Source organism: Quercus lobata, chromosome 5 (genome assembly GCF_001633185.2).
Source record: "Quercus lobata isolate SW786 chromosome 5, ValleyOak3.0 Primary Assembly, whole genome shotgun sequence".
Classification (NCBI taxonomy): domain Eukaryota; kingdom Viridiplantae; phylum Streptophyta; class Magnoliopsida; order Fagales; family Fagaceae; genus Quercus; species Quercus lobata.
This window is the reverse complement of record NC_044908.1, coordinates 26,411,882-26,422,240: the sequence shown is the minus strand read 5'-3', so window position 1 is coordinate 26,422,240 and position 10,359 is coordinate 26,411,882. Positions and strand designations below refer to the sequence as shown.

General features: G+C 38.2%; 1 pseudogene; it reads left to right on the top strand.

Moving 5' to 3' along the window:
- Window positions 1-8,092: 8,092 nt before the first annotated feature.
- Window positions 8,093-9,772, top strand: LOC115990260 (annotated as a pseudogene).
- The last annotated feature ends 587 nt before the right edge of the window (window positions 9,773-10,359 follow it).

Genomic DNA, 10,359 nt, shown 5'->3' with positions numbered 1-10,359 from the left:
CTCCCTTCAATGTGTAGAGGCCTTTTCGCCCACTGTTATGTGCTTTGAGAGAGAACAAAAACCGTGCGGGGTATGAGGCCCCAAAGCGGGCAATATCTACATAGTTGGGGCAGGGTCGTTACACCAAGATTGTGAGAAAGGTGCTCAGATCTTTACTTGAGAGATTCCATGCTAAGATTACGACAATCGAGGAATCAAAGGACATTGACAAGATTCCTTTGACAGAGTTGGTTGGAAATCTACAGACCTATGAGCTAGGGCTGACTAGGATTGGCAAGATGGGTAAAGGTAAGAGCATGGCACCGAAGGCCAAGAGCAGTGAGACAGATGAGTCTTCAGATGATGAAGATTCTAAGATGAAGTCCTACATCACCAGGCAATTCAAGAAGTTTATGAAGAATGCCAATAGAAAGGGCTTCAACAAAGATTGTAGGCAATCCAATTCTTCTCAATTTAAGATCCAAGACAAAGGGAAGAAGGATGCAAGGGATGGCGGTCAGTACACTGTTCTCGCAGGACCTAAGTGCTTTGGGTGTCAAGGCTTCGGTTACATGAAACAAGAGTGTCCTACATATCTCAAGAGCATTGGGAAAAGCAAGGCACTTACTGCTACCTTGAGCGACACCGAGCCTGAGGATGATTCTAACAATGAGGATGACGGAATCTTGAATGCCTTCACTGCCACTGTTAATCCTACTGATGAGATTGTTGAAGATATGGTTGAAGAAGAGGAATTGGTGGAATCCAAGTTTGAGAAGATAGATGATCAAGATGATATCCATATAGCCTATGAGAAATTATACAAGCTTTTTGAGAAATATGAGAAACTTTACAGGCTGACCACCAAGAAGCTCAGTGATGTGGAACTTGATCGTGAAGAGCTGTCCATAAAGTTTGATGAGGCTAATCAGACTATTGGAACACTGAGGTACGAGAATAATTTCTTGGCTGAAAAGACTAAGAAGCTTGAAGCGGAGCTGTTTTAAGTCAGAGCTCAATTAGAGAGGACTTGAAGTGCAAAGCTTGATGAGATGCTTAGGTTTCAGAAATCTGCTTCTGTTCGAACAGGTTTAGGATATGGTTTCTCTTCCTCTAATACTGTTTCTACTAGTACTACTGTTTTTGTTCCTCCTAGCAATAATGTTGAAATTGAGAATAATAATGTTAAAACTGTTTTAGCTAGTGAGAACTTAGACGAGAGAAAATCTATCTTAGGAGTACCCCCTGAGCAAGATAAGAAGGAAGTTAAGAACCCTAGGGCTAAGAAGGTTAACTCTTAAAAGTCTAAACAAAAGAAGCAACATCTCTGTCATCATTGTGGAGTTACCGGTCATACTCAACCAAATTGCTATAAGTGGCTTGCCACTCAACAGAGCAACGACATGATAGCATATGGAAGCCAGAATCAGCTTCAATCCTCTCTTGCTCCCCTTGGAGATCTTTTTAAAGCCCTTATGTTCCTTTTGAACTTGAACGGTTTTAATTCTTCCCCCTCACCACTAGTTCAAGGGTTTAATCAAAGGAAAGGTTCTTCCAGGGTGTGAAAGGAAAATGGCTCCAAGTGATTCTATCACTTTTTTTTCTCTCTCTTCTTGTTTTTATGTGTGCATTACTTGTGTGTTTTGCTTTCAAGTTTTGAGTCAGTCTAGTTTTTATACTTTGCATTGTTTAACATTTTTTTTTTTTTTCAGTTTTGATTATTTTGTTTTTAATATAAAAATTATAAAAAAAATTGAAAAATTAGAAAAATACAAAAACAGTGTGTATTATGTGTACATTGGTACTTGTGTACCTTGGATGGCCATTGAAACAAAGTTTTCTAAATTTTGTATCTCTTGTAACTTAGATAAGCATCTCTATGCACAATTAAGCAAGTGAGCTTTGTGACTCTTGTTTGTGATGAGTAAGATTAAGTTATCTCTTGTACTTAACACTCGTATCATTCTTTTTGACAGGAAGGACTAGAAAATTTTAAGATAAAGGCATAAATAACCATCTCACCATTGTTGCCCACCAATCATAATAGGACACCTGTATGCTTCGGCATAGCAAAAGGGCAGTGTCAATGACATTTATATGCTTCGGCATAGCAAAATTGGAATGTCAAATGCTTACCATCATTGGATATTTCTTTTCTCTCTTTTATATGCTCATGCATGATTCGCTTAAATAAAATAAGCAAAGAAAATAAAAAGCTAAAAGATCAAAGTGCTTTAAATATGATTGGAAACGTGTATTCTAGGAAATGTGGGAGTTATAGGATGTACCTCGAAGGTAATAGTCCCCATCAAATAGTTATGATTGTGTGTGAGTTAAAGTGATTTTCTCATATCTTAAATCGTCATAACATGTATACATTTATGCAATCTTACAATGTTTATCACACACAACACGCAACATTCTTTGCTACTTTTGATACATGTGCAGGTATAATGTGATTTGGCTATCACAAGGTTTTACATGTGTTAATGTATGTTCACTAAACTGTCTTAACTTATTTTTAAAATATAAAATTGGTTAAACTTGTTTAGTGTGTGTGTGTGTGTGTGTTTTTGGGATCATTGTGCTTAAAATTTTTGTTGAGAGATAATTTTGAGAGCTTAAAATGTTGCTTGGATCTTTGGTTGAGTTGCATACTTGATTGCATTCATATCTGTGTTTTTCCCTTCTTGAAAAACGATTTTTAAGCAATCTCGACACCTCCTCAATACTTGGCTATCTGTCGAGCTCTTAAGGTCTTTTCTTATCACAATCTCGACAGATCCTAGATAACTGGTGGATCGAATGAGAAAGTTCCTGGATCCTCGATAGCTTTTCGACACCAGGTGGATCGATCGAGCCTCATCTCCTTTGTCTAATGTTTTTGTACCTCGACACTTTCTCGACAGCTGTATCTGTCGACGACAAAATCCTCGTCACCTTTCTCGACACCTCTTGACACCTCTTTCTGTCGAGAATTACTCAAGCTCTACATATTGGGTTGTCATGATTCGGTTCTCATTTTTTTCAATCTCACTCGATCTATCTGCTTCTATTCTCCTCCTAAACACTTTCTTCTTTGTCTAAACCTTCAGCCCACGTGATTTTTAGCCTTTCCTTGCTTCAAATCACTTGGTATGTGTTCTTTTTCTCTCATTCTTCATGCATTTCATGCATTTAGACCTAGGTTTTAGGCTTTTTGAAATTTTTTGGGGTTTCTCAAAATTGATGAGTTATTTTTAAAATTTTGGGATGGGTTTTTGATTAAATGAATTTAAAATCTCATGCATTGCATCACATTAGCATAATAACAGTATTATCATGCATTTTAGATGTGTGCATTTGATTGTGTGCTGGTAGGATTGGATTGGGCTGAGCCCATAATGCAATTTTTTTTGCATATCACATGTTCATGCATTCCTCATGCATACGTACTCTCTTTTCAATATGCTTGTTATATTTGAATTGCTTTCTGATTGTCTCTCTTTCTCTCCCTCTCTTTCTGTTTACGTTAGTCGTGTCTATGACACCTAAGCGTAAGTCTGCTCTGTCCCAGAACCCTTTGCGTTCTAGGGCATTGTCTTCTTCTAATCCTACTCCTTCTCATATTTGGTTTCATGATGAGGATGCCCGAAAGGACTTCTTGGAGAACTTTTCTCGACGAGTGTTCCTTTGGAACGCCGAGTCATTTTGGCGGACTTCGCCGACACTGACCTTCCCACTGTCATTCATAGTCAGGGATGCGAGTCACTATGTGACGTCCCAGTCACTTGTCCAACCGTGCTGATCCAGGAGTTTTACTCCAACATGCCATGGTTTCGATTTTTTTAGTACCCCTCTTTTCTACTTGCGTTCGTGGTACGAGCATTGTAGTCACATCGCAGCTTGTTGCAGATGTGCTTCATGTTCCGAGGGTAGAGCATCCTGATTACCCCGGTTGTGAGTGTTTGTGGACTGTGTCCAAAGATGAGATGATTTCCGCTTTCTATGAGCGTCCCGCGGATTGGGGTGATCGTTAGTTCTCACCATGTCGGTCTTTTGCTAAAGGTCCTAGATTCATGAACATGGTGATGACTTTTGTTTTGTACCCACTATCACACTATAACTCTATCACAGAGCCTCGTGCTCGATTTTTGTTGTCTTTATTAAAGCACCTCACTATAGATTTTTCTTCACATTTCATTCTTTCTATCTTAGATGTATATAGGGATACGGCCACCCGTGATAAGCTCATTTTCCCTACGGCTATCATGCGGATTCTATGCCATTTTTCTGTTCCTTTTCCCTCTTTCGACCATTTTCTTGTCATGTGTGCCATAGACTACACTACCGTTAAACGTAGCAAGGCGCAATTTCGGTCTTGGCAGTCAGATTCGGCAGCTCCTCCCTCCTGCTCTACTCCGTCTCGTTCTGCTCTATCCACATCTGCTCCCTTTGCTTCTTTGGGTGATGTAACTCTAGGAGACATCATGGCGTAGCTATAGTACATGGATGCTCACCTTGATACTCTCTCTACGGAGTTTTATCAGGTGAACATTTGTGTCGGTTGTATTGCATGGCGACAAGCGACCATGGGTGGTTTTGCTTCTGAGGCTTCTCCTCCACCACCTCCTCTAGTGGCTTCCGAGTCTGAGGATGATGATGATGGTGATGACGATGATGCTTATGATGATGATGGAGATGCTAGCTCTATCGATGAGATGTCTACTTAACACTCTTACCCTTTGTCACTCATGACAGAAAAGGGGAATAGTTTTGGATATGAGAGTAGTCATTCTTAAGGGGAGAGTTAGTATAGGACATTTTGTTAGGGGGAGTATTGATATTTGAGGGATGTAGTGAGGATTACATGTATCTTTTTCTTTTCTCTATTTTAGATACATTTATTCTTGTACATGGGTCTTGTGACCATTTTGACATATATTGTACTTATCTTCTTTTTATATGTTGATGTATGTTTCTTTCACCTACCCTTACATGTGTTATTTCTTTTCTCTCTTTATGCACATGCTTCTTATTATGTGTATGCAATCTATTATTTTTGTTTCACACAAAGATGCCTTGATGAGTTTTGTTTAAAAGTGTTTCAGAAATACAGGTTGTCAAGGTGTACTTGCCATAAACTCTCTTCTTGCAAATTTTTTTCAAGAGTTTGTGTTAGGATAGATTTTATTGTATTCAACAAGTGAATATGAGTTGAGTGATTTATGACTTCTCTCATATATTCATTTGTTTGTTGTGGTTTTGTCACGGATTGCCAAAGGGAGAGATTGTTAGGACATATGTGATTTACTTGTTAGGAACATATGTTACTATTTTACGTAATTGGCTTATCCTTTGAAAAAACGCACTTTACTTGTATTTGAGTAGATCTAGGATGTGTTTAATACTTCAAGAAATTATGTTTTAAGATCAAGTATTGAAGACATGCAAGTCTGTCCAAGATTTAAGTTGAAGAAGTGTTGTTTATTAAAGCTCGACAGCTAGCTATCCATCGAGCTTAAAGAGTTGTTCCAGCCTCGAGGCTCGACAGTTGCTCGACCTCACCTCGACAGACAGATATCTGTCAAGTTTTATGAAAAACAGAATTCCAGTTCTGTTTTGACTATAATCTGTGATTATGTGTTTGGGCATTCTTTTCTTCTAACCCTAGACATATAAAATGATTATTTTAAGGGCCGTCAAAGTGTACACAAGTTACACAAGTGTTGAGCAAAGTTTGTTCAAGTAATTTGTAACCGGAGACAAAGTTTTGCCCTAGTTCATCATTCTTGTAAAAAAGTTTCTATGTATGTGTACCATAGGGTTTTGTGACCAAGCATCTTCGTGATCTTCATCGTTGGGATGAACTGAATAACTTTACAGCCAACAACCTTTTTTAGTTGGTAATTGAAGTCGCGTACTGGGATCCACATATTGGTTAGTCACGTACTTGGGAGCCGTGCATCAAAAGGGAAATTGTCACTACAGAACAAGTTCAATTGGGTATTGGGATAAGGGTTTAACTGTAGGTTGGTATAAGGTATTGAGATTCATTTACTTGTAACCGCTTGTTTTGATAATAGTGGAATTTCGGGAGTAATGACCTGAAAATCATCCGGTGGGGTTTTTGACATTAGGTTTTTTCTATTCGTAAACAAATCACCGTGTTATTTATTTTCCGCTGCATAATTAGTTTATTGGTGATTTGTTTGTGCTACCACGCACTTTGTATGTTAATTTGATTAATTAATAAACTTGACTAACTAATCAATTAATTTATCATAAGGGGTCAATTCGTTTTTAGCCTATCATATGTAATGATATCAACTCTATCATCGCTGGCGACTGATACACCAGCAAAACTCTCTGTTTTTCAGAGTATACAAAGCTAGGTATTTCCCTAGAGTGTCATTCTTGGAAGCTGATCTAGGAAGCAACCCATCGTACTTGTGGAGAAGTTTACTACAAGCTCGGGAGTAATCCTCGAAGGGTCAATATGGAAAGTTGGAAGTGGTTCATCAGTAGACATTGCTACTCACAACTGGCTGCTTCGACCACCATGTTTCAGAAGGAAAGGTCCTTGGCCAGGGCCGGCTCAATGAATTTGGGGGCCCTAGGCGAAATCTTTAAATTGGGCCTTTTATTATATTTAATTATAAATTCATATATTTTTTTCAATTAAAATTTATTTTTCTTGCTTTTTGAGAGGCAAAATTACTAATTAAATTTTTGCATTCAAGTTCCGCTAACATTTCCTTTTCAATTGGTAATATGGCTAATCCACTTAATCTTTCTTGTGACATAGTTGATCTTAAATAGGATTTTATTAATTTTAATCTTGAAAAACTTATTTACGCAGAAGCAACTGTAATACATGCATTTGGAAAAGATTCTAATCTCTTTATATAATTTAGTACATTAATCGGAGAGTTTTCATTTATTTGTAAAACTTCTTTTAAAACTTTTAGTTCTAAAAATAAATCTAAGCCATCAATATCAGAATAAGTTTCATGTGTGAGAAAATATTCAAGATTAAGACAATTTTTTTTCAAACTATACAATTTTTTGATGGGATATTATAAAATATTATATAATATATTATTACTATTTGGGGGCCTATTTATCAGTGGGGGCCTTAGGCCACTGCCTAAGTGGCCTATAGCTTCAGCCGGCCCTGTCCTTGGCCAAAAAAGGTTTCGGAGTTGGTGGATGTAGACACGGGGCAATGGGATAGAACCAAGTTATCCTTTTGGTTCGAAAGGCACACGTGCGAAGATATTCTACGTGTACCCTTGACCAATACGGCAGCCAGTGACGTACTAATATGGAGCGAGAACAAGTCAAATAGATTTACTGTCAAGTCAGCATATGGGGTGGCGCAGAGACTCTTGAACCCGACATTGGGGAACCACTCTATGGCTGGGGTTATTGGGAGGTTTTGGAAGTCAGTATGGAAGCTCAATACTCCGCCTAAAGTGAGAAACTTCTTGTGGAGGGCATGCTCCAATATCCTGCCAACTCGGGATAACCTGCATAGGAAAAAATTGCAGGTGGAGCCTTGGTGTGCAATATGTCATCAGCCTATAGAAACGGTGTGTCACATCTTGTGGGAGTGTCCCCTAGCACGAAATGTGTGGACCCTGGTCAAGGGGAGAACTCAAAAAAGCGCAGCTCAAGCTTCGGACTTCCTCGCTTTGACACGAAGTATGGTGGAAAGACTGCCAAAAGAGGAAATGGAGCGCCGGTCAGCCATAGCATGGGCTATTTGGAACGCACGAAACAAGTTATGTTTTGAGAACTTTCAGACTCTGCCCGAAATTATCCTTCGTGGTGCGATATCTTTTCTGCATGAATGTCAGGAGTTGGTGGCTCAACAAAGGACGGTATAGGCTTTAGGGGGTTGGGTAAATGATGTTTCTTGTGTGCGTCCTGCATGGAGTAATCAAGAGGGTTTAGTGGAAACCAACGGGCAAAATTTGGCTTTGAGAGGATAGGTGATTGGATGTCAGGCTAGGCTGTGTAGCCCTGAATCATCTCAGGACCTCTTTTTTTACTCTTGTACTTTTCTCGTTATTATAATATAATTCTACCCATTCAGTCAAAAAAAAAAAAAAAAGTATAATATTAAATAATGAGGTTGCAGCTTTTCCTAATGAAGCGCAGAGGACAAGAGATATATGTGGGGCCATTAGACCGCTATTCTTTCCATCTTAACAAGTATTTTGAGGTAGGTTGATTTTAAAACCAGAAAATAAATAAACCATAGAACTTTTATCTGTGTTATCACTTATGTTGGTGGATAAATTTGAACCGTGTTATGACTTCCTAATGCATATAACTTCCCACCCACCCCCCTCCTTCTAGAGCATCCAAGGTGTCCAAAAAATTAAAGACGGTTACAACCCTGCAACTTGGATGTATTGGAAGTTACCACTCCAGCAGAAGAAATAGCTTTGGGTGTTGATTTTGCTAGTCTATACAAACATTCTGAGCTATACAGGTAGGTTTGATGCTTTATTATTCGACTACATTATACGTTTACAACAGAGAAAAGAAGTCTACCTTCTTGATAATGTGCATAAAAGATTCTTGGCACAGTTAATGTACCTCCCTTGAATTTGAGCTGAAATTTCTATGATTGTGTTGCAAATGCACCAGGAAAAACAAAGAGCTTATTAAAGAATTGAGCAAGCCTGCTCCTGGTTAGAGGACCTCTATTTCCCAACTCAGTACTCAATCAATTTTCATACAATGCATGGCTTGCTTATGGAAACAATACTGGTCCTACTAGCGCAACCCACCATACACTGCTACAAGAATGCACTTCACAATTGCCACAGCCTTGACATTTGGGACAATGTTCTGGGACCTTGCCTCTAAAACGTAAGTTACCATATAGTGGAGAACTTTTAAACTATTACGGTCTACTGTTACATATATGTTTACCTTGAAATTTCAAAATTGCAGCAAGAAGCAGCAAAATATCTTTAATGCAATGGGTTCTATGTATGCTGCAACCATGTTCCTCGGTGTCCAAAATGCTTCATCTGTTCAACCGATTGTCGATGTTGAACGAACAGTCTTCTATAGGGAAAGAGCTGCTGGAATGTATTCAGCCTTATCATATGCATTTGCACAAGTAATTATAATAAAATATTTTACCAACTTAGTCAGCATAATCAAGATTCAAGGATGATTTTGAGTGTTAATACCATTTCCACATTTTGGCACAGGTTATGGTTGAGCTACCTTATGTTTTTTTACAAGCTGCAGTATATGTTGTCATAGTTTTTTCCTTGATGGGATTTGAATGGACTACTGCCAAATTCTTTTGGTATCTATTTTTCATGTACTTCACATTATTGTACTTCACATTATGGAATATGGAACCTTTTTTCAGGATTCCTGATCCCACGAACTGTGAGTATTTACCACATCTTATTTTAATTAATTATTTTTGTCTAAGTGTTTCCCAATTACAGACATACACACCAATCACTAAATTATTTTCATTTTTCCTTTTCATCTCATTTGTCTTCTTGATCAAAAACAGAGGATCCCTATATGGTGGAGATGGTACTATTGGGCATGTCCAGTGGCTTGGAGCTTGTACGGATTGGTAGTTTCACAATTTGGAGATGTAAAGGACATGCTTGACAATGGTAAAACAGTGGAGGATTTTGCCAGAAGTTACTTCAGATTCAAACAAGATTTTCTTGGAGTGGTGGCCGTTGTGGTTGCAGGGTTTGCAGTGCTCTTTTCATTTATCTTTGCCTTTTCTATAATGGTGTTTAATTTTCAAAGGCGATAGGAAAATTACTTTGGCTATCTGTTGGTGTCTTAGAACTAATGCTAATAACAACAATGTTTATTTTCTCTCTACTTTCTCCAACTATATGTATTATATAACACCCTGTTGGCAACGACTAATGAGATCAGTTGAGTTCAAACAGTGCTTGAACTTCTGATAGTCATCAAAGTATAATACAAAGGAAAGAGCAAGGTTAAAAGCAATAGGGTTGATTCCTCCAACTAGATCTTTACCATCATGCTCAAAAATTTATTCAATATATTAAAAGCATTCAGATGATCCTAAATATCAGTTGCCCAAACGTGCCTCTTCCCCACGTGTACATGCACCCATCCCCTAACAATATCAACCAAAACAGAACAACCAAACAGAATGTTTATGTGGGAAGTACCAGATATTACAATTTAGTATCCTATACATATACATAACTGTTTGCTAAGCAATCAAATAAATGATAGCAGAAAATCAAGCAAAGTTAAAAGTAAGTGTGAGTTTCTCTCTGACATTGAATCTCTCATCTGTGACTGTGAGAGCAAGAGTGTGAGCTTCACGGTAGAATCCATTGTTGGTTGCTGAATAATAATGAA